General features: G+C 39.8%; 1 protein-coding gene across 1 annotated transcript in view; it reads left to right on the top strand.

Moving 5' to 3' along the window:
- Positions 1 to 22399, top strand: part of LOC126175350 (N-acetylneuraminate 9-O-acetyltransferase) — a 269896-nt gene that overhangs the window by 5769 nt on the left and 241728 nt on the right. The gene's annotated exons all lie outside the window — the stretch shown is intronic.

Raw genomic sequence — 22399 nt, 5'->3', positions numbered from 1 at the left:
TGTATGATGAAATAAAAGAAATTATTCAGATAGTGAAGCGAGATGAAAATTTGATAGTCATGGGTGACTGGAATTCAAGTGTAGGAAAAGGGAGAGAAGGAAACGTAGTAGGTGAATATGGCTTGGGGCTAAGAAATGAAAGAGGAAGCCGCCTGGTAGAATTTTGTGCAGAGCATAACTTAATAATAGCTAACACTTGGTTCAAGAATCATGAAAGAAGGTTGTATACATGGAAGAACCCTGGAGATACTAAAAGGTATCAGATTGTTTATATAATGGTAAGACAGAGATTTAGGAACCAGGTTTTAAATTGTAAGACATTTCCAGGGGCAGATGTGGACTCTGACCACAATCTATTGGTTATGAACTGTAGATTAAAACTGAAGAAACTGCAAAAAGGTGGGAATTTAAGGAGATGGGACCTGGATAAACTGAAAGAACCAGAGGTTGTACAGAGTTTCAGGGAGAGCATAAGGGAACAATTGACAGGAATGGGGGAAAGAAATACAGTAGAAGAGGAATGGGTAGCATTGAGGGATGAAATAGTGAAGGCAGCGGAGGATCAAATAGGTAAAAAGACGAGGGCTGGTAGAAACCCTTGGGTAACAGAAGAATTATTGAATTTAATTGATGAGAGGAGAAAATATAAAAATGCAATAAATGAAGCAGGCAAAAAGGAATACAAACGTTTCAAAAATGATATCGACATGAAGTGCAAAATGGCTTAACAGGCATGGCTAGAGGACAAATGTAAGGATGTAGAGGCTTATCTCACTAGGGGTAAGATAGATACTGCCTACAGGAAAATTAAAGAGACCTTTGGAGAAAGGAGAACCACTTGCATGAATATCAAGAGCTTTGATGGAAACCCAGTTCTACGCAAAGAAGGGAAAGCAGAAAGGTGGTAGGAGTATATAGAGGGTCTATACAAGGGCGATGTACTTGAGGGCAATATTATGGAAATGGAAGAGGATGTAGATGAAGATGAAATGGGAGATACGATACTGTGTGAAGAGTTTGACAGAGCACTGAAAGACCTGAGTCGAAACAAGGCCCCCGGAGTAGACATCATTCCATTAGAACTACTGATAGCCTTGGGAGAGCCAGTCCTGACAAAACTCTACCATCTGATGAGCAAGATGTACGAGACAGGCGAAATACCCTCAGACTTCAAGAAGAATATAATAATTCCAATTCCAAAGAAAGCAGGTGTTGACAGATGTGAAAATTACCAAACTATCAGTTTAATACGTCACAGCTGCAAAATACTAACGCGAATTCTTTACAGACGAATGGAAAAACTGATAGAAGCCGACCTCAGGGAAGATCAGTTTGGATTCCGTAGAAATGTTGGAAAGCGTGAGGGAATACTGACCTTACGACTTATCTTAGAAGAAAGATTAAGGAAAGACAAACCTACGTTTCTAGCATTTGTAGACTTAGAGAAAGCTTTTGACAACGTTAATTGGAATAATCTCTTTCAAATTCTGAAGGTGGCAGGGGTAAAATACAGGGAGCAAAAGGGTATTTACAATTTGTACAGAAACCAGATTGCAGTTACAAGACTCGAGGGATATGAAAGGCAAGCAGTCGTTGGGAAGGGAGTGAGACAGGGTTGTAGCTTATCCCCGATGTTATTCAATCTGTATATTGAGCAAGCAATAAAGGAAACAAAAGAAAAGTTCGGAGTAGGTATTAAAATCCATGGAGAAGAAATAAAAACTTTGAGGTTCGCCGATGACATTGTAATTCTGTCAGAGACAGCAAAGGACTTGGAAGAGCAGTTGAACGGAATGGACAGTGTCTTGAAAGGAGGATATAAGATGAACATCAACAAAATTAAAACGAGGATAATGGAATGTAGTCAATTAAGTCGGGTGATGCTGAGGGAATTAGATTAGGAAATGAGACACTTAAAGCAGTAAAGGAGTTTTGCTATTTGGGGAGCAAAATAACTGATGATGGTCGAAGTAGAGAGGATATAAAATGTAGACTGGCAATGGGAAGGAAAGCGTTTCTGAAGAAGGAAAAATTTGTTAACATCGAGTATAGATTTAAGTGTCAGGAAGTCGTTTCTGAAAGTATTTGTATGGAGTGTAGCCATGTATGGAAGTGAAACATGGACGATAAATAGTTTGGACAAGAAGAGAATAGAAGCTTTTGAAATGTGGTGCTACAGAAAAATGCTGAAGATTAGATGGGTAGATCACATAACTAATGAGGAGGTATTGAATAGGATTGGGGAGAAGAGGAGTTTGTGGCACAACTTGACAAGAAGAAGGGACCGATTGATAGGACATGTTCTGAGGCATCAAGGGATCACAAATTTAGCATTGGAAGGCAACGTGGAGGGTAAAAATCGTAGAGGGAGACCAAGAGATGAATACACTAAGCAGATTCAGAAGGATGTAGGTTGCAGTAGGTACTGGGAGATGAAGATGCTTGCACAGGATAGAGTAGCATGGAGAGCTGCATCAAACCAGTCTCAGGACTGAAGACAACAACAACAATAGACTATAAAGAATTTTGTATAAAAAATCTTTCATGTTTAACATTATTAAGATTTTGCAGTTATATAACACAGCATTTTTAAATTCACCTCACAATTTAAGATATTTAAAATGCAAAGTGTGTTGGTCTCCTCCCACAGCCTTTAATCTGTATTCACATTCATTAGATTTGTGTAGTCTCAACCAAATTCTTACCTTCAAACATAACTTGGACATGGGGGAGAGAGAGTGTGAGTGTGAGTGTGTGAGGGTGAGTCTTTGCTTTTCCTTCTGGGGGGAAGGTGGGCCACTATCACTTTAATTTTACAATAGTTCCAAATTAATTTTATTGATCCATACTAATTTAATGTCTCACGTCATAAAGTGTGTTATTGGTTTACATTTCTTCAATCAGAACATTAATGACACTATGAAAACGATTTATTGAGGTTACGAATTACATCATGAAATCAGTTTTATAGTGTTATGAAGTTTGAATAACTTAATGAAACATAATCCAGTTTCTAAGAGAATTTCTGCACCAATTCTATTACTTGCCTATTTTTGTAATGTAGGCCCATATTAATTTACTTTGAAGTGTATAAAACATGCTTTCGTCCGGTATTTTAATACACATAAGTAGAACAAATGATTAAAGCTTTTACTAGAAATTTAAAGCACCAAACGACAATGGCGGTCTCTTTGTTTCAACATCTCACTTATCACTGTTTGGACATCAATCCTCTCTCTTCTCGATGAATTGTCACGGAGAGTGTATTCAGATATACCTTTTTGTATTCCTTACAAGGGAACCTCCCCATCGCACCCCCCCTCAGATTTAGTTACAAGTTGGCACATTGGATAGGCCTTGAAAAACTGAACACAAATCAATCGAGAAAACAGGAAGAAGTTGTGTGGAGCTATGAAAAAAATAAGCAAAATATACAAACTGAGTAGTCCGTGCGCAAGATGGGCAACACCAAGGAGAGTAGCTCAGGAGCGTCGTGGTTAGCGTGAGCAGCTGCGGAGTGGAAGGTCCTTGGTTCAAGTCTTCCCTCAAGTGAAAAATTTACTTTCTTTATTTTCGCAAAGTTATGATCTGTCCGTTCGTTCATTGACTTCTCTGTTCACTGTAATAAGTTTAGTGTCTGTGTTTTGTGACCCCACCGCAAAACCGTGCGATTAGTAGACGAAAGGACGTGCCTCTCCAATGGGAACTGAAAACATTTGAACGCAAGGTCATAGGTCAATCGATTCCTCCACAGGAAAACACGTCTGATATGTTCTATACGACACTGGTGACGGCATGTGCGTCACATGACAGGAATCTGTTGTCGACCCACCTAACTTGTACACTTGGCGAATGGGTAAAAATATTTTCCTACCTTGCCCGATTTAGATGTTTCGATGTTTGTTTAGGTGTAGCGTCCCCATACTATGGCGCAGTTACCTCGCATCGGACGGACGGATGGACAGATAATAATTGTCTGAAAATAAAAAGCTTCTCACTCGAGGGAAGATCTGAACCAAGGACCTCTCGTTCCGCAGCTGCTCACGCTAACCACAGGACCATGGCGCTCCTGAGCTCACACTATCCTTGAAGTTGCCTATCTTGCGCATGGACTACTCAGTTTGTATATTTTGCTTATTTTTTTCATAGTTCCACACAACTTCTTCCTGTTTTATCGATTGATCTATGTTCAGTTTTTCAAGGCCTATCCACTGTGCCAACTTATAGCTAAATCTGAGGGGGGTGCGATGGGGAGGTTCCCCCTGTTAGACACGTTTTGATTCTGTTAAGGGTGTAGAAACTGTGCTCATTTGTGGCCGTTGTCGCTTGGGGTAGAGTCACAAAACATGTAGATAGATTTGATGCTCATAGAAGCTTCCAGTGCATTTTGGGGCAACTGCTCCAGTCATCTCAGACATTGATGAAAGAATTTCAACTTTACTGTTGTCATTGTTACATCTGTGACTAATGGATCTGAAGCTTAAAATGAATACAGTTTCACAACTTAATCAAAGATATCTATGTTTTCAGTGTTTGATGGTAGAAGACAATAAAAGCTGTTAGGAAGTTCACAAAGTGTCGAGAACCATCAACATCATCACTGCTATCTTGATTTGCACGATGTGCTTGCTTGGTAAAAATGCATGGTTTTTTGATTTCAACTCCATTGGCCGTAGCTAAGTTCTTGGCTTCTAAGAAATGCTGGCTCAGAATATTGTCAACGTTTTCTCTCATTGCCAGCAGTTCCCTTTTGAGATTCCTGGCAGTGTTGATTAACTCTGCAAAATATATATCTTGTCGCTGAAGTTGATGACGGAGGGATTCACCCAGCATAAACAATTCGGAAAGTATAACGGAGCAAATGACAGAATGTTCATTTGTGATGGCTACTAACAAATTCTTGACTTGTCCTCATAGCCAAAACTACACAACAATTTATTTTGTCTTCTGTGCTGTAAAGATGCTCAGTCCATCTAGTGAGTGTGGTACACTTCAAATTCCTGACTTGAACATCATTTAATGATTCAAGGACATCATTTAATATTTGCCTACGCTTTGGTGGTCCAAAGAAATTAGTACCATTTCCAGCATTTCTAGTAAATACCGGAAAAGTGGAATGTTGCACGTTTTGGTGACTACCAGATTAAAATTAAGAGCTGGACAATGGGATTATACAGCTGAAGGGTAGTACTGTTGTATGAATACATGAGCCCCACGGGCTTTTACAGCCACAGATGCAGTACTGTCATAGCCCTATCCTTGTAAAAATGACACATCAAGACCAAATTTTACAAGTTATCATATAAAGATCCAGCTAATCCATTGCCACTCGTGTCACACTGTAACAAATTGTGTGAAATCTTCACATATCTTGAGATCCAGGGAAATATAATTGGCACAAAGAGAGAGTTACTTTATTCTAGCACCATCAGCAGTTTCATCTGCAGGAACCATGAAGCTATTGGCATCATCAGTGTGCTGAAAGCCTTCTCAGGAGATGGTTTGTGATGAAATTTATGATCTGATTTTGGATTGGCGCTCTAATATAATTGTCGTGTTTACCAGTTACGTCCAAAATTGCACATAGGTTTTCATCACCTTTCGTGTAGTATTTTAGAATGGCTTGAAAGTTACCCATGTTCTTGTCATCTTTTTTGTCAATTTCGATAGGCCTCCTGATGTCCACAGAGAATCACCACTTTGATGATAATGACTGTATACTTTCTTTTCTTTCCACCTGCTCCACCAAGTCTTGGTCCAGGCAGTTTTTTATATCTTTTGTCTTGTTCATGATCATGTGAACAAAATTGTCACCATTGATGATTACAGCAGCGTTATGGCAAGAGTGGCTCCCACAGAAGTTGAAATATGTGAGAGCATGCTTCCACTTTGAAAACCTGGAGGTTACCAGGACTCCAACATTTTTGTGGCTTCCTTTACCCAAAATTGTCTCTGTGAAAAGTGCACAGTACGTAGAGAAGGTACCACCCTTTTTTACTCCATCCAATTTAGGTTGAACTTATGATATTGGCTGCTTTGCAAAGTGAGGGGAAATTTATAAGTTGTGTCAGGCACAAAATGGATTTGCAAATGGTGTAGCTTCATAGGGTCATCAACTTTTCCATTATATGATAGGAAACAATAACTTAAGTCACAGTTGCAGCCTGATGATGGGCTGTCAGAGCTTGATGTGTCAATAAAATGTATTGATTTTGCTTCAGGACCCAACAAAGACGACTTGAATTACCAATACTGGTCCAATTGTTCAAAAACAGCTATGATGGTAGCTGTGGTGGATAATCCATTTTCCTGTGCTGAGAGGACAGTTTCTTCTTCTTGTATTTTGGAGAAGTAGTTCAAAATGTTTCCACATTTTGGTTTTGTGATGCCATGTCTTAGCACACAAAATCAAAATTTGACTATACTAGCTTCAATAACACTGGATTTCACAACAGTCATAACAACAATTTAACAATTAGTAATGCAAAGAGTCATGTACAAACCAAAACTAGAACATTTCCTGGTCAGCACATACTCTGACAATGTGTACGCCAGCCTCTACAATGCTCATTGTTTCTGTATTCATTAATGTTCATTTATGCGTATCTGCATCTATATTTCGTAAATGACCTTGAGGTGCATGGCATAGGATGCGTCCCATGTACCAGTTAGTAGATTTCATTCCTCTTCTAATCACGTATGAAGCATGGAAAGAATGCTTGTTTGAATGCCTGTACTGTAACATGCTGAGATTGAGCTCTTAAACTGTGTGTTTAATTCACTATTGATGTTAAAATGAGATGTGTTATTAAAAGAAAACTGAAAATGTGTAATGTTACTATGTAATGGAGCATGTTGTTTAAATAAATAAGCTTTAATGTTTAATTAAAGAAACCTTTTACTATTAAGCCAGGTTTCACACAAGCATCTAATGTGGTGCCACAGCTTGTGGCTTAGTGTAGTGGCATCGTAAGCTACCATTCACACAGGACACCACAAATTCTATGTAGTTTGCAAAGCTTTCAATATAGTGTCAATTGAAATCTTAGGGTCAGTATGAATGTTACAGTGAAACTAACAAACAGCTGGCATGTAAATACTCTGTTCATCGAGGGTTTTGTGTTTTGCCGCATCCAGTAGTGACGGAAAGTAACACTTTCTTGTTCAACAGCAAGTGGGAAGAATTGGACGTCATTGAGTTATCCCCCGCCACACCCATGTCATTAAGACCACCTGCAATAGCTTTAAACCGAACGGAGACAGCTGGTCGCAGCCTTGGCAGTAAACCTTCACACTTCCTAGTGGCAGGTGCATCGAGTTTACAACAGTGGTGTTAGCCGTAATTTGTGTCAGTCTTAACAAGTAGGTTTTTTGGCTGACAAGTAACTGTCAACAAAGTTGAGCTTATAAGTTTTTGTGTTTAAACTGATTTCGCCTGGTGCTGGAGGTAAATTGACTGCTTGTTTTTACATATCAGCGTTTCTCTAGTTCTCTAGTATTAATGTAGTACAGGTGTATTACTGAAGAGGTATCTTTAAATTTTCAGAAATGCCACGTCATTGTGGATGTCTATGTAAGCCAGACAACTTCTGTTACGTCTGTGGGAAGTTCACCTTTGTCAGAAATAGGAAGAAAATTTCGACAGTCATAAAGAAAGCATATAAACATTACTTCGGAGTAGAGGTAGGAAACCAAGATAAAGAATTAGCTCCACATTTCTGTTGTGCTACATGTTACTGCAAACTAATTCAGTGGTGGAAAGGTAAAGAAAATGTGGCGTTGTTCATTGTGCCCATGGAGAGAGCTCAAGGACCACGTTACTGATTGTTATTTCTGTCTAAAAAAAATTCAGGGTTTTACAAACAAAAAATCGAAGAGGCACATTGTTTACCCAGATCTGCCTTCAGCGAGAATGCCAGTGCAACATTCTGACAGCCTTCCAGTACCTTCAAGAGCTCCAGGTCAAATTCGGAGTGACAGTGAAGTAAGTAGTACTGAAGAAATCGCAGATGGTGATACTTTATATCACTGCACATCTGAGTCATTGCCACATTTGTTAACACAAGCAGGTTTAAATGATTTAGTACGTGATCGAAGACTAAGTAAACAAAAGGCGCAGCTGCTTGGTTCGAGATTAGAAAAGTATAATCTACTCCACCAAAGTACTGAAATCAGGGTGCTCAGGCACACAGAACATGCCTTTATTTCCTATTTTGCAGCTGATGGAGCACTGACATTTTGCATGATGTTGCTGGCCTAATGAAAGTGCTGAACTTCACCTATATTTCGCAGAGTGGAGACTTTCCATAGATGCATTGAAAACAAGTCTCAAGGCTGTTTTGCTCCCTAACAGAAATAAAATACCCTCAGTTTCAGTAGCTTACGCCAGCTTGTCCAAAGAGAATTACAAATTCGTACAAAGGGTGCTAAATTCATTACAATACAGTGAATACAAATGGAAAATGTGTGCAGATTTCAAAGTAATTGCTATGGTACTGGGAATGCAACAAGGCTACACGAAGTATGCCTGTTTTCTTTGCGAGTGGGATAGTCAAGACAGAAATTCTCACTATGTGAAAAAGAGTAGTCTAGGTGGTAATGGAAAGTGGGTGAAAAGAATGTACAATGTGAAAGTCTGGTAGCTCCTGAACATATACTACTTCCACTGCTTGACATCAAACTTGGTCTAATGAAACAATTCGTAAAGGCCATGGATTCAACAGGCAGTAGGTTTGCATATCTAGCTACCAGATTCCCCCATCTTTCAGCTGCAAAAATAAAGGAAGCTGTGTTTGTGGGCTCACAAATCGTGGAACTGCAGAAAGATGCAAATTTTAAGCACATTTAACTGACAAAGAAAAGACAGCGTGTGACTGTTTCAAGATGGTGTCAGAAAACTTCCTCAGAAGAAGAGGAGCTACTAACTACAAAGCAATGGTGAATGGCATGATCAGAGCTTATCAAGATCTAGGGTGCAATATGTCTTTGAAGGTACATATGATGGACTGTCAACTAGACTACTTTACAGAGAGTTGTAGTGACGTATCAGACGAACATGGCGAAAGATTCCATAAAGACATTTCTACCACAGAAATGCGATATGAAGGGAAGTGGGGTACCTTCTATGTTAGCAGATTATTGCTGGAATATCATTCAAGGGAAGAAAGATTCACAATACAAGTGAACAAAGTGATGTGCAATGCAATACAATACAATACAGTGGCTCATTTTTTTGTCAGTTTTCTGTAATTTCTCATGTCAAATAAATGCTTCAAATTGTATACACAAAGGTTACTGTGTAATATGTTAGATCTCAACCTCCATTAATGTGACGAACTTATGACATCATAAAAACGTGAATTTGTTTATTGAATTTCACCTCATGTTTGCTGCACTATATCAGAAACAGAAAAGAGAAATAAAATTGCGATTACTCATAAACTATTCCTGACAAAAGCTAGATACAGTTTTGAATTCAGCACTCGAAGTACAACTAGGACCACAATGTATTTTTTCAGAAATAGAAAAAAAATAGATTTAAAAAGAAAAAGTGAAATAGTGGCAGACATACCACTCTTCCAGGATTTTAGAATCTTATTATATTGGTTGATACAGTCGTTTCAAATAACTAATTGCTAGTTTAACCACTACCGCATCACACTCTGGAACTGTTTCCTGAATATAATCCACAATTTACACAATGCTTGGTCTCACAGATTACGAAGTTTATACGGCTGCTTTTTTGGTTGCGTATATTAAGTTTTTTTATTCATTCACAAATCTTTTAAGACTGTGGATGTGTCATTAGTTTGCAACTATTGACCCCCCCCTCCACCCCCGCCCCCCCACACACGCGCACGCGCGCGCACACACACACACACACACACACACACACACACACACACACACACACACACACACACACACACACACTCACACTCACTCACTCTCTACTGCAGGAAATCAAATGTCTTGTAGTTCTAGAGGTTGTAAAAATGTACCTGCCAACCATTGTTTTCACTTAAAAAAGCTGAAACTGAATAGTGTACAGCAGCAAATACACCACGACAACTGTGACAGAATGCTCATTTTCCAAAATAGCACAATCACTATAGCCATTAACAAAATGATAGGTATTTCATCATTAGCGTGACATATAAACCTATAACTAATGTAAAAACTTTTTTCTTTACCAAATAATTTCCTTAAAATCATGTGAGAGAGGTTGCAGGGTAACCAAAATGAGTGCAGTGCTGTGAGAATGACGGAAACCAGTGTACTGGAAGACTGGCTCAGCAGACTTGCTGACTGTGGCCTGTCGCAAAGTCCGCACACGTGTTTCTGGCTGTCAGCCCAGAGAACTGTGAATGTGTCTCAAGGTCAGACTTCCACAGACGCACAGGCAGGGACTGCAGGTATCCAAGAATCCGGTGGAAATATCCGTGTCCCTATCAGGAAGACCTCCTTGTGTGTGACCAGCTAATGTGGAGATAGGTTGTAACTTGAACCAGAGCCCTTGCATCTCATTATGTTTTCTGCAACAGCAGGGGTATTCTCCTTTGATGTGGTTGCTGTTTGTCCCCTCAACTTGTGTTTCGACTTGCCTTCGAATGTGTATCAGCTTTTGCTTGCTGCAAAAGCATTGTCAGCAGACAACTTCTGTCCTCAGTCCTGTGGTAGCTCTTATAGTGTTTGGCTTGTGGATAGTGGTGAAACCAGGCAAGGGGAAATTCAGTGCTGAATGACTGAATGACGTGCAGTTTGAGGGCATAAAGGTCAAAAAGACATCAGAGCTCCAGTCGCATTGCACACCATGCAAAAACCCTTTCATTGTCAGCAACATGGGGGAGATTGCCCTCATCAGCTATGTGGAAGCACCTAAGCACTCCAAGATAGTTGTGACAGTCAGGAAGAAAGCAGATATTTGTATTTTTCGCCAGTCCTCGGTAAATGAAGTGCTACAATCATTAAGTGACACATACACTCTTAGTGTTTGCCTGTGTAACACAATACTTAGGATCAGTGAGTGTGAAAAAAGTTAAAGGAAAGAAAAAGCAGCACTCCAGAACTGGTATTTGAAACCAGGACTGACCTTTAGCGACAAGTTTTGAGTAAGTTTGTCATCTCTCATTGCCATGTATTTGTGTAGCACCTCACGGTCTAAGGTTAATGTAAACTAACTCTATTGTGTTTTTATTCTTAATCAGTGTTCTGTACACCCTCGTTCACCCTAATGGGTTTTATTTTCAATGAGTGCATTGTTTTTACTTTTCCATTTTGGTGATGTGTTAGGCCATTAGAATGATGTTACAATAATGCTTTAAAACATAAGTGATAAGAACAGGAATGTCAGGGAAGCTGGGAACCTTGCCAGCAAGGGGTGCTCCAAAGTAATTGCGAGGCATTGACATTCTCAGTGTACCCTGACAGGATTTAATGTAACACCTACATTTTACTTTTATAATGTCGAGTTTTAGTGTTCCTTATGGAAACTTGCAATTGGTTTTGCAGTGAAGAGGGAGGAACAGCAAGGTACCAAGCTATGCTGCTCCAGTTTCCCAACATTTTTGTTCTTATCGTTCTCTCTTTAGATGAGGGTGTTGATTTAATTAATTCCTTCCTCACCACATGTGTGTGCTGAAACAGGACATACCCTTCTGTGGATGGACACTGTTCTTCCCTGATAATATCAAAGTGGTGATGTTATTCGCTTTTTGGAATATTTGATTGTGAAGTACCTTGAAGGCCATTTGCTGCCTGCTAAAATCTCTCTCTCTCTCTCTCTCTCTCTCTCTCTCTCTCTCTCTCTCTCTCTCTCTCTCTCTCTCTCTCTCTCTGTCTCTCAGGGCAGGTCACACCCTTTCTGTGGGACTTCCAATGTGTGACTTCCATGGCAGCTATCCTTTACAGTGCTTTTTCTTTTATTCATGCTTATGTGCTGTCTATAGTAGTTAAGCCTGATGTACTGTCTGCAATAAAATAGGTTTGTGGTAAAAACCTTGATGATAAAACTACCCTTCTTCCTGCCAAAGAAATTAACTTAGATAATTCTGTATGGTCTGAACTGAGAAAGGTCAAAGAGCCTGCTGAAGATATTATAACTTTCAGGATAGAGTGCAGGGTCTTATGATCAAAATGTCCTTCCAAAGTCAGCTTTTAAGTCTAGCATTTATAGATACACAAGCTTTTGTAATCTAGCCTTGATAAATAGCAGCCCAAGAACTAGCAAGAGTAAAATCTCAGATGCCTTACAGAATTTTTTTTCACAGAATTAGATGAGTGCTAAGGACTGTGATAAAGTTGAGAATGTGTTCACGCAACTTTTTGGTAAGTAAGAATTTTTAGATCTCTGCACAAGTTCAAGAGTTGCGAGACAGAAATCAGTCACTTTTGGAGAGACTTAGCTTACTAAACCACCTGTCATCCTTTGTACAGCTTTCTTCTTTTAAGCTGTGGTCAAGCCTTTGTAGAGCAAGGTTTTTCCACTAATAAAGAGTGTATGATAGTCAACCAAGAAACCAAGTCATTGGTAGCCATGGCATACAACAGTCTGAAATCGGCCACCAGTTTCTTCAAGATTGTTAAGAAGAGAATGAATCTGGACTGGTGATACAGATTTACGTGGCAAGGCTTCAAAGCAGAAGCAATGTGAAGAAGATCAAGAAGCCGAAAGAGCTAGATGGAAGAGGTCCATTGTCCAGGAAGTTAATGAATTGAAGGCAAAAAAGTCATGGATACAGACTGAGAGATCCAGTGAACTGAGTGTGAGGGATGTGATCTCTTCACCAATTCCAGAGTTTTGACTTTTTTTTCATTGATCGATTTTAATTGTTTGTTTGACTTTTTATTGTTTTACAAAGCACTAAGTATTATTTGGCAGAGAAAATATCACTGTATGTACCTCAGTACTGTTGTTCTTATTCTTGAAACTTTGTTATACAGTATATTCCTTTTGTGTTTCTTGTCCAATGTGATGCATTATCTTGCCTGGAAAGTTTATAAATCCTGTATGGGAGGATGAAAAAACTTTCCTTTAATTCAAAGGTAGAGTTAACTCATTAATAAACACAGAAATTCTTTATCTAAAATTGGCTTTTATTTACGCATCTTACCTGTTACTTACCCTTCAGACCATAAATCCTGTAAGGGAGAATATAACTTGCTGGTAATTCAAAATTAGAGTTAATAACATGTTCAGACATACAGAAGTCCTTACATTTTTTGTCATCTTAGCGTTTTTACTTAATCTTCAGATCTCAAAATTTGTAAGAGAAAAATGCTAAAACTGTCTGGAAATTGGGGACTTGTCTGGGCATTTCACTTTGGGGAAACTCTGGCACCCCTGTTATACTTTCAAGTATAATTGACCACATGAAAAGTGTGATTACATATGAACCCACATGAAAGCATTCAAAGCAAACCAAAATGCATGCTGGCCCATTTTCAGGTGTTGATTGTCAGTTCTCACTTACGGGAAAATTGTTGCTGTGCTCCAGAGATTAGAGGAGTGGCACTTAGAGAGAACTCTACGGTATTTCATGTTGCAAAATGTGTGTAACAAAATTGTTAAAGAGAGCAAGAAAGTCCCATGTTCGCAATCCCTGGTTTTGATTAATAATACCAATATTTCGACAAACAAATTTGGGAATTCTTTAGGACAGGTCATTCTAGACGTGAATTCTGATCCGACTGAAGAGATTAGTTATTCTATAGGATTTCCTGAACAAGCTACACTTTTTAAACCACAGTATTCTCTGGTACTGCAATGTCATGTACTCCCATAAATGGGGTAACTAGAAATGCCATAAAGGCTGAATTTTATAAAAGTTGAGCAGAAACTGCCAAGATAGAGATGAGCTTATGAATTATTAAATTTCCTGAAGCTAATCTGTCAAAGTATCAAGAGTGGGGTTACCATCTGTACAGCTATGAAGCAATTAGTGTGCTGAACAGTTTTGTGTCATCAGGACATATAACACAACTTCTGTCAGAAATATCTTGTAGTGAATTTGGGCAGATCTTGGGCATGCTGTCAACACTCCTCAAATCTAGGCACAAATGTTCCACAAAATGTAATAGGAAAAATTTGAAAGAGGATGTGTACAGCACAAATTACTTACAGTGTCTTCTTCAGTGCAGCCAACTGTTTGTGTTCATTGTGCACCATCTCGTACAAAAAACTGTGATGTAGCAAATCGTGTCTAATTTCTGTATTTCTTGAGACTGTATGAAGACACCACTCATAGCCATACTATCTTTCTATCATCACATCACATCACATCACCTTACATAGAAAACAAGTTGGCTGCAGAGGCAGAAAGAAAGAAAGAAATGGGACTTTTGACATCCTCTGTATGGTCATCATCCATCTTTGGTCATAATTGTGTTCACATATTAGCCTCTTAACAAGGATAGTGACTAAGAAATGTAACAGGGTGCACAGGTTCAGATTCTGACAAATTTTTGTACAATCCTTACTTCATTATTAATGCAATGTCTGTGGTTTAGGGAGACTATTATACATCAGAATTGTATATGTTATGTTTTATGCAAGGGTTATATTGTGAATACACAATTTTTAAGAGAAACTGTATGTTCAACCACTGTGCTGCCCAGGCCAATACTAACATAATTCAATAAACTGTGTATGCTCTAACTCGTGCTGGATGGTGAGCACCTTAGAGATTTGGCCAATCTCAGCTGGATACAGGATAGGCGAACATGGGGTTGCTGAAATGCAATTGTTGAATGCTACCAGTCCTTTATGAATAAGTTCTGGGTGTGCTTCGGCAACCACTGTGTGCTGCTGTGAAACATTGTATATCCAAATGCACAGATTTCTTGGCTTTGACCTCCCTGAACGAACTTTTTCTTTAAATCCTCTATTTCCTAGCAGAAGATTCAAATAGCATCATTATGGTGCTGTCGTTGATGACCTGGGAGTCCAATGCGAGAGCCAAATTTGTGCCAGCAGGTGGGGCAAGCATATATCATCCTGAAAGAGGAGTTCATCATAAGTGCTTGTCTCCACCCTTGTTTCACAGATAAGTTGTTGAGCCACGTGCTTCATGGAACTTGCAGTCATCCTTAATGAGTTTTCTCCGACTGCTGTGTGGTCGTCAGTGAGCTGCTTGATTGCCACAGTCAATGTTAAATGCATTCATATCATACTTGTTGAAGTCTTTAAAGCACAATGCAGGTCTTCCAGGTAGTCTCTTGGTAAGTACTGCTTCACTACGTAGTGAGTATTGGGGAAGACGGGAGAGGTCCACATAATATAAGTGTCTTAACCGCTGCAGGCAATGTTCCTGGATAGTGGTAGTGATACTCAGGAGCTTTGGAGGAATTATGACAATCTCCTTTGTCACATGGTCCCTTCATGTTATGTGTAGAATATTTTGTAAGTGCCACAAATCAAAGGCATTGAGCTTACGTTCTTGTTTAGCATATGGTGTCCAGGCCTCAGCACCATACAACAGGGTGGTTAGCACACATGCTTGATAAGTGAGTATTTTTGTGGTCACCTAAAGGTACTGGATGTCCTATACTCTCATGCAGAACTTCTGAAAAGTATTTGCTGCTTTCACAATATTCACATTTATTTTGTCATCTAGAGAGAAATCTTTCCACACTAATGAGACAAGAGCAAAATTTGTTGACTACACAACAAGGAGCCATCCTATTCTTATGGCAGGTGTTCCCATGTATTCTTGCACAATAATCAGTCTTCTTCATATTCACAGATGTAGATAAGCCTTTAGAACAATAAACATTTGAAGGTTGTCATGAGTATGTGCAAAGAATGCTGAATCATCAGTGAATAAAGGCTGCTTATACGTAAATCCTCATGATAGCACTTGGATATAAGTGATGAGATGGTGTAAAGTTACCAGTTTGTTTTGCCCAAACGAAGTTTGGAAAGTGAGGAAATGAATATACCAAACAAGTTAGGTGCCAGTACACAACCTAGACCTCTTTGCATAACAAATGGATTTGATGGGCTTCTTCCATATGGTTGTGAAAAGCCCCAGCAGGAGTTTCACTAGTGAAGTGTGCAGTCCATCCATGCCAATTGTGTCAAATTCCTTATTTAAATTGAAAAAAGCAATGAACAGTGGGGCCTTCAGCTTGCGGCACTTTTTCTCAGTTTTCGGAATGTGAATATCATTTCAATAGGTTATTGCTAAACTTGAAACCCCCATTGAGACACAGGGCATGCATGCTCATCAAGGACCTCCAGTTGCACAGCACCACATGGGCAAAAACTTTACTGGTGATACTCAGCAGTGAAATACAACACTGGCAATTGCAGTCATGGTGATTGCTTTTACCTTTGTATAGAGTGATGATGTTGGCATCGTGCATGCCCTGTGACACAGTACACTCAGCCCAACATTTCAATAAATGGTTACAGAGCTCTGGGAGGAGCAGCATCAGTGTGAGAAGTTGAGTTTGGCTGTTGCCTACAAGAACATTTCCTCACATTTAAGCTGTGCAAACAGCTCTCTGAATCTCCTCCTTGGTGAGCATGGTGACCATCTTATGGTCAGTTCACAATTGAGAAATTTCTCCTACTGTTTTTGGGTTGATATTAGCCACATTTGAGTAGAGATTGGAGTAGTGTTCCACCTATTGTTGCAATCAGAGAGACTCCTATGCAGTGACAAACTTTACTCAGAACCTCTTGAAAAGAAGTCATTGTCTACTGTTGCCTATGCATCAGTCACACCAGATTTGCCCCTGGATTCATCCAGTTATAAGTGTATCCTTCTCAGTGTACCCACAGAGCATCCCTTCTAGTCTTTCACATCCTTGAAGAGTAAATTGCTCTAGATGATATGTGTCTTCAGTTAAAGCTAGATATATCATTCATTACCTTAGATACTAGGCAACAACATACCAGTTGCAAACTGCATTTTACATTTTTACAAGAAATAGTCTTTATAACAAAATCTAATGCCAACTCCTGTGTCAGTACAGGGGCAAGCACAGAGGTTGTCTTTGGTAGCAATTCTAGACCTGGGTACCACTGGCTGTGCTCTGTCTCTTAACCGATATGATGAATTTTACCTCTGTCAGTCTATTAAGACAACTCCTCAAAGTACTTTATGTGTGATGTCAGAGGGGGAGGGGTGATGCACTTTTTAACATAGGTGCTGCTCCCAGGGGATCTGCAGCTGTGATGGTTTTCATGCTGGTATACCATTCTCTCTCTCTCTCTCTCTCTCTCTCTCTCTCTCTCTCTCTCTCTCTTTCTATCTATCTCAAAACCAATTTTCACCGAGCGGGGTGGCGCAGTGGTTAGCACACTGGACTCGCATTCGGGAGGACGACGGTTCAATCCCGCGTCCGGCCATCCTGATTTAGGTTTTCCGTGATTTCCCTAAATCGCTCCAGGCAAATGCCGGGATGGTTCCTCTGAAAGGGCACGGCCGACTTACTTTCCAATCCTTCCCTAATCCGATGAGACCGATGACCACGCTGTCTGGTCTCCTTCGCCAAACCAACCAACCAACCAACCAATTTTCACAGTATTCTTAGATATCTTGTTCCTCTTTTCTAATCCTATCTTGTGTGACATATTACTGATATTAACTAGAAGTATGAAGCAACCATTCTTTTTTTTTTAACAACATTCTCTCTTGCTTTATTTCTCTTTCCCAGATCCATGAGAACTGAAGGAATGATAAATTCCTAGTTTAGTCTCCTTAAATTGGAATCTCTATTTTCATAATAATAATAATAATCTTCAACAACAACAACAACAACAAAACAATTATCATGTATCACAATGGGAAGTGGAGGCAGTGCCATCATTTTCTGCTACTCTAGCCATGCTTCTTCGACAGTGACACACAATTTGGAAAAGCAGTTCCCAGTTATCATACGTTTAGGTTGCATGAATGTCATCTCTTTGACTGTGCCTTTGTTTAGGTTTCATAAATTCTTCCTCATTCTCTGCCTCAGGTGATACTTAGGCCCTTACCATTTTCCATGAAGCTTTTAGTTGCATGCACTCTTTCCGTGCACTTTAGTTGAGGTGTGGTGTAACATGTTGTTCCACCTCTTCCTCACAATCAGGTGGAATATGTTCATCTAAAAACATTGTTTAGAGAGTTAGCATGTAGAGAACTTTCCACTGTGTGTTTGCCGATTTGATGAATGTACAGAGTCGGAGCGAGATACAAAAGCACAGAATGTCACCAAGATGTGACAGCGATTGGGTGTCTCCACCTACTGTGAACGGGTCAGTTACGGTTTGGTGTTGGAGCTTGGTGATGTTTTGGAAGGCAGAAACAAGAGGTTTTACCTATGATGATAACGCCCGGAAACAGTTGAAAGAAGCTGAAGAAAATTATTGTTTTCTTCTATTCTGTTCAGTGGTTTGGTTTGGAGATGTTCTGATTAATAAGAGATCTGTTCTTACTGTGTTGTAATTCTTACATAATAGCAGCAAAAGTACAGAGCAGTTATGTCATTTCGTATCTTGAATACTACAAAGCTCTTCCCTTCCTCGACCCGCTGCAGACGGTGAAGAAGTCAGACAACAAGAGTTGGTGGGACTGCATAGCATGTCTACTGCCTCAAGAGAATTCTGGAAAGATGACAGTATAAGAAAATAGTTAAGATAGAAACATCAGCAGTGGCATCACAGTGGTAGATAGTTTGGAAGGTAACACATTTTTATTTGATCAGTACAGCTATGAATGAATGGCATTGTTACAAGCCAGAGGTGGCAACAGACCTTTTAACTGGTGAGAGTCACTTAATCAGATTTAAGTTGACCTGCATCTGTTCATCATCTGATCTGCCATCAGGGATGAGACTCATCAGGAATGTCAAATTGTTGTGTACCCCTTCAGTAGTTAACCCAGTGGTGTTGAGACATCAGACATGGCGTCTAAGGTTGCATCATTTTGGGTACATAAATTACAGTACATGGTGAAGAAAGCTCAATGCTTGACTGTCATCGACTCGCTGAGATGTGTTAGAGCTTGTAGCCTCATCTGCCACAAAATGTTCATTACTGGTGCACTTTCGGGTGCTGGTTGGTATCCAGGCTGTAAGTATGCATAACAGCACAGCTTGCAGCACCTGTACAGAGATGTCATTGCTTGTCAAAATATTATGCTTAAAATGGAATAAACACCCACAGCATACCATTAACGAATCACACTGAGAAAACCGTAGAGTTAACAATGTTCAGTGTTGGTGCAAGGAGCTTATTCAGAAAGCAGGTGGGATATATCAGTTGCAGACCCCCTACATCCAGTATGCTAACTACAGCATGTGAAAGCATTGCCCTGTCTGCTATGCATACATGATCTTTAGGAGGTGCATGTGTTGCTAGTGCCATCCACAGAGTTCTTAGAGTAATTTGTGATGGCAGTGTCTATCGTGTGGAGCCACAGCTCTGCTCATTGAGCACTTAACCTTATTGCTCACCATCTATTCCCAAATGAGAATCAAGAAGTTTGGTAAACAGGGGTGTAGCATGCATCATCCACCAGAGCCATTTACCAAAGTCCTTATAATCAAGGGTAAATCGTATTGTCCTTCACACCTAAGAAAGAAATGCAGCACTTGTAAGATCATAATAGGATGACACTTTGTTTCACAGGATATTGTGAATTGTGGTTTATTAGTCTCATAACATACATAATCTAAATCATTTGATTCAGGTACAGGAGACACGTCAAAATTTTGGTAAAGTTTTATCATATACATACAAGACCTGATTTTAACAAATGGTACCATAACAATAATACAATATAAAAATACACATACAATAAAAAACTAACAATTAATTAAAACAACTGATTTTAACAAATGGTATAATAATAATAATAATAATAATAATAATAATAATACAATTTTGTTACACTTACAATAAAAGACAAACAATTAATTACCCCTTGCTCAAATTATCATGTCATCCTCTATGAATTCTTCTACTGAATAGTAGCATTTCTCCCACAGAATCTGCTGTAGCCTTATTTTTAGGCTCTCTGGCTTCATATTGTGTTCATGGTGTGGGTTCCTGTAGTCATGTCCTAGTTCATGAACCACGGGCAACGTATGAGTGGCCAAGTAAGTGGTCCCGACAGTCGGGATACCAGTTACTTTGGAATAAGGCTGGGCATCTCGGACATATTCTGAGTCGTGGTCACCTTTGTGCTCATACGGCAAAGACTACCAAATCCACCGGTTAGTCCCTCAGCCGTTAGGGGTAAAACCCAATGGGACTCGGGGCAAGTAAGGCTAGCAACCTGCTTCCCGGGTACTTTAAATATGATGCTGGCAACAATCAGAGCAAAATGCCTCGGACCTTTGGAGGTGACGGAGTCCCACCTCTAACTGACAAACCAGGGACTCCTAAGATATGACTTGGCAAACAAATGGTAATGAGATGGGGAGCTATTAATATCAATGGGGGCTACTCTGGGAAGAAGGTAGAGCTGGCAGAGGCTGCAAGTAAGATGGGGCTGGACGTTTTAGCTGTTAGTGACATTTGGGTAAGGGGTGAGAAAGAAGAGGAAATGGGAGAATACAAGGCCTACCTGTCAGGAGTCAAAGCAGGAATAGCACAATGGGGTGTAGGGCTTTACATCAGGAAAGAAATGGAACCCAGCATAGTTGCAATAAGGTATGTAAACGAACGACTGATGTGGATAGATTTGACAGTGTCTAGCAAGAAAATTAGGATTGTGTCAGTATATTCGCATTGTGAAGGGACAGATCAAGATAAGATGGATAGTTTTTATGAGGCACTCAGTGATGTAGTTGTTAGAGTAAAGGACATGGACAGTGTTCTGCTCATGGGTGATTTTAACGCCAGGATTGGAAATCGAACAGAAGGGTATGAAAAGGTTATGGGTAAATTTGGAGAGGATATGGAGGCCAACAGGAACGGGAAACAACTCTTGGATATCTGTGCCAGTATGGGCTTAGTAATCACAAACTCCTTTTTTAAACATAAGAACATTCACCGGTATACCTGGGAAGGCAGGGGAACCAGATCTGTCATTGACTATATAATAACAGATCAGGAATTCAGGAAGGCTGTGAGGGACACACGTGTATTCAGGGGGTTCTTTGATGACACTGATCATTATTTAATCTGCAGTGAAATTGGGATTGTGAGGCCGAAAGTGCAGGAGGTCAGGTCCATATGTAGGAGGATAAGAGTGGAGAAACTTCAGGATAAGGAAATCAGGCACAAGTACATAACAGCGATCTCAGAAAGGTACCAGTTAGTTGAATGTAGTCAATTACAGTCATTGGAAAAGGAATGGACAAGGTACAGGGACACAGTACTAGAAGTGGCTAAAGAATGTCTTGGAACAGTAGTGTGTAAAAGTAGGATGAAGCAAACAGCTTGGTGGAATGATACAGTCAAGGCAGCCTGTAAAAGGAAAAAGAAGGCGTATCAAAAATGGCTACATACCAGAACCCAGGTAGACAGAGAAAGTTATGTTGTAGAAAGAAACAAAGCCAAACAGATAATTGCAGCATCCAAGAAGAAATCGTGGGAAGACTTTGGAAACAGGTTGGAGACTATGGGTCAAGCTGCTGGAAAACCATTCTGGAGTGTAATTAGCAGTCTTCGAAAGGGAGGTAAGAAGGAAATGACAAGTATTTTGGACAGGTCAGGAAAACTGCTGGTGAATCCTGTGGATGCCTTGGGCAGATGGAGGGAATATTTTGAAGAGTTGCTCAATGTAGGTGAAAATGCGATCAGTAATGTTTCAGATTTCGAGGTAGAATGGGATAGGAATGATGATGGAATTAGGATCACATTTGAGGAAGTGGAAAAAATGGTCAATAGACTGCAGTGCAATAAAGCGGCTGGGGTGGATGAAATTAAGTCGGAACTCATCAAATACAGTGGAATGTCAGGTCTTAAATGGCTACACAGGATAATTGAAATGGCCTGGGAGTCGGGACAGGTTCCATCAGACTGGACAAAAGCAGTAATCACACCAATCTTTAAACATGGAAACAGAAAAGATTGTAACAACTACAGGGGTATCTCTTTAATCAGCGTTGTGGGTAAAATCTTCTCAGGTATTGTTGAAAGGAAAGTGCGAGTATTAGTTGAGGACCAATTGGATGAAAATCAGTGTGGGTTTAGGCCTCTTAGAGGTTGTCAGGACCAGATCTTTAGCTTACGGCAAATAATGGAGAAGTGTTATGAGTGGAACAGAGAATTGTATCTATGCTTTATAGATCTAGAAAAGGCATATGACCGGGTTCCTAGGAGGAAGTTATTGTCTGTTCTACAAGATTATGGAATAGGAGGCAAACTTTTGCAAGCAATTAAAGGTCTTTACATGGATAGTCAGGCAGCAGTTAGAGTTGACGGTAAATTGAGTTCATGGTTCACAGTAGTTTCAGG

Source organism: Schistocerca cancellata, chromosome 3, assembly GCF_023864275.1.
Source record: "Schistocerca cancellata isolate TAMUIC-IGC-003103 chromosome 3, iqSchCanc2.1, whole genome shotgun sequence".
In the NCBI taxonomy this organism is placed as follows: domain Eukaryota; kingdom Metazoa; phylum Arthropoda; class Insecta; order Orthoptera; family Acrididae; genus Schistocerca; species Schistocerca cancellata.
Note: the sequence above shows the minus strand (reverse complement) of the source record. Positions and strands in the feature narration are given on the sequence as shown.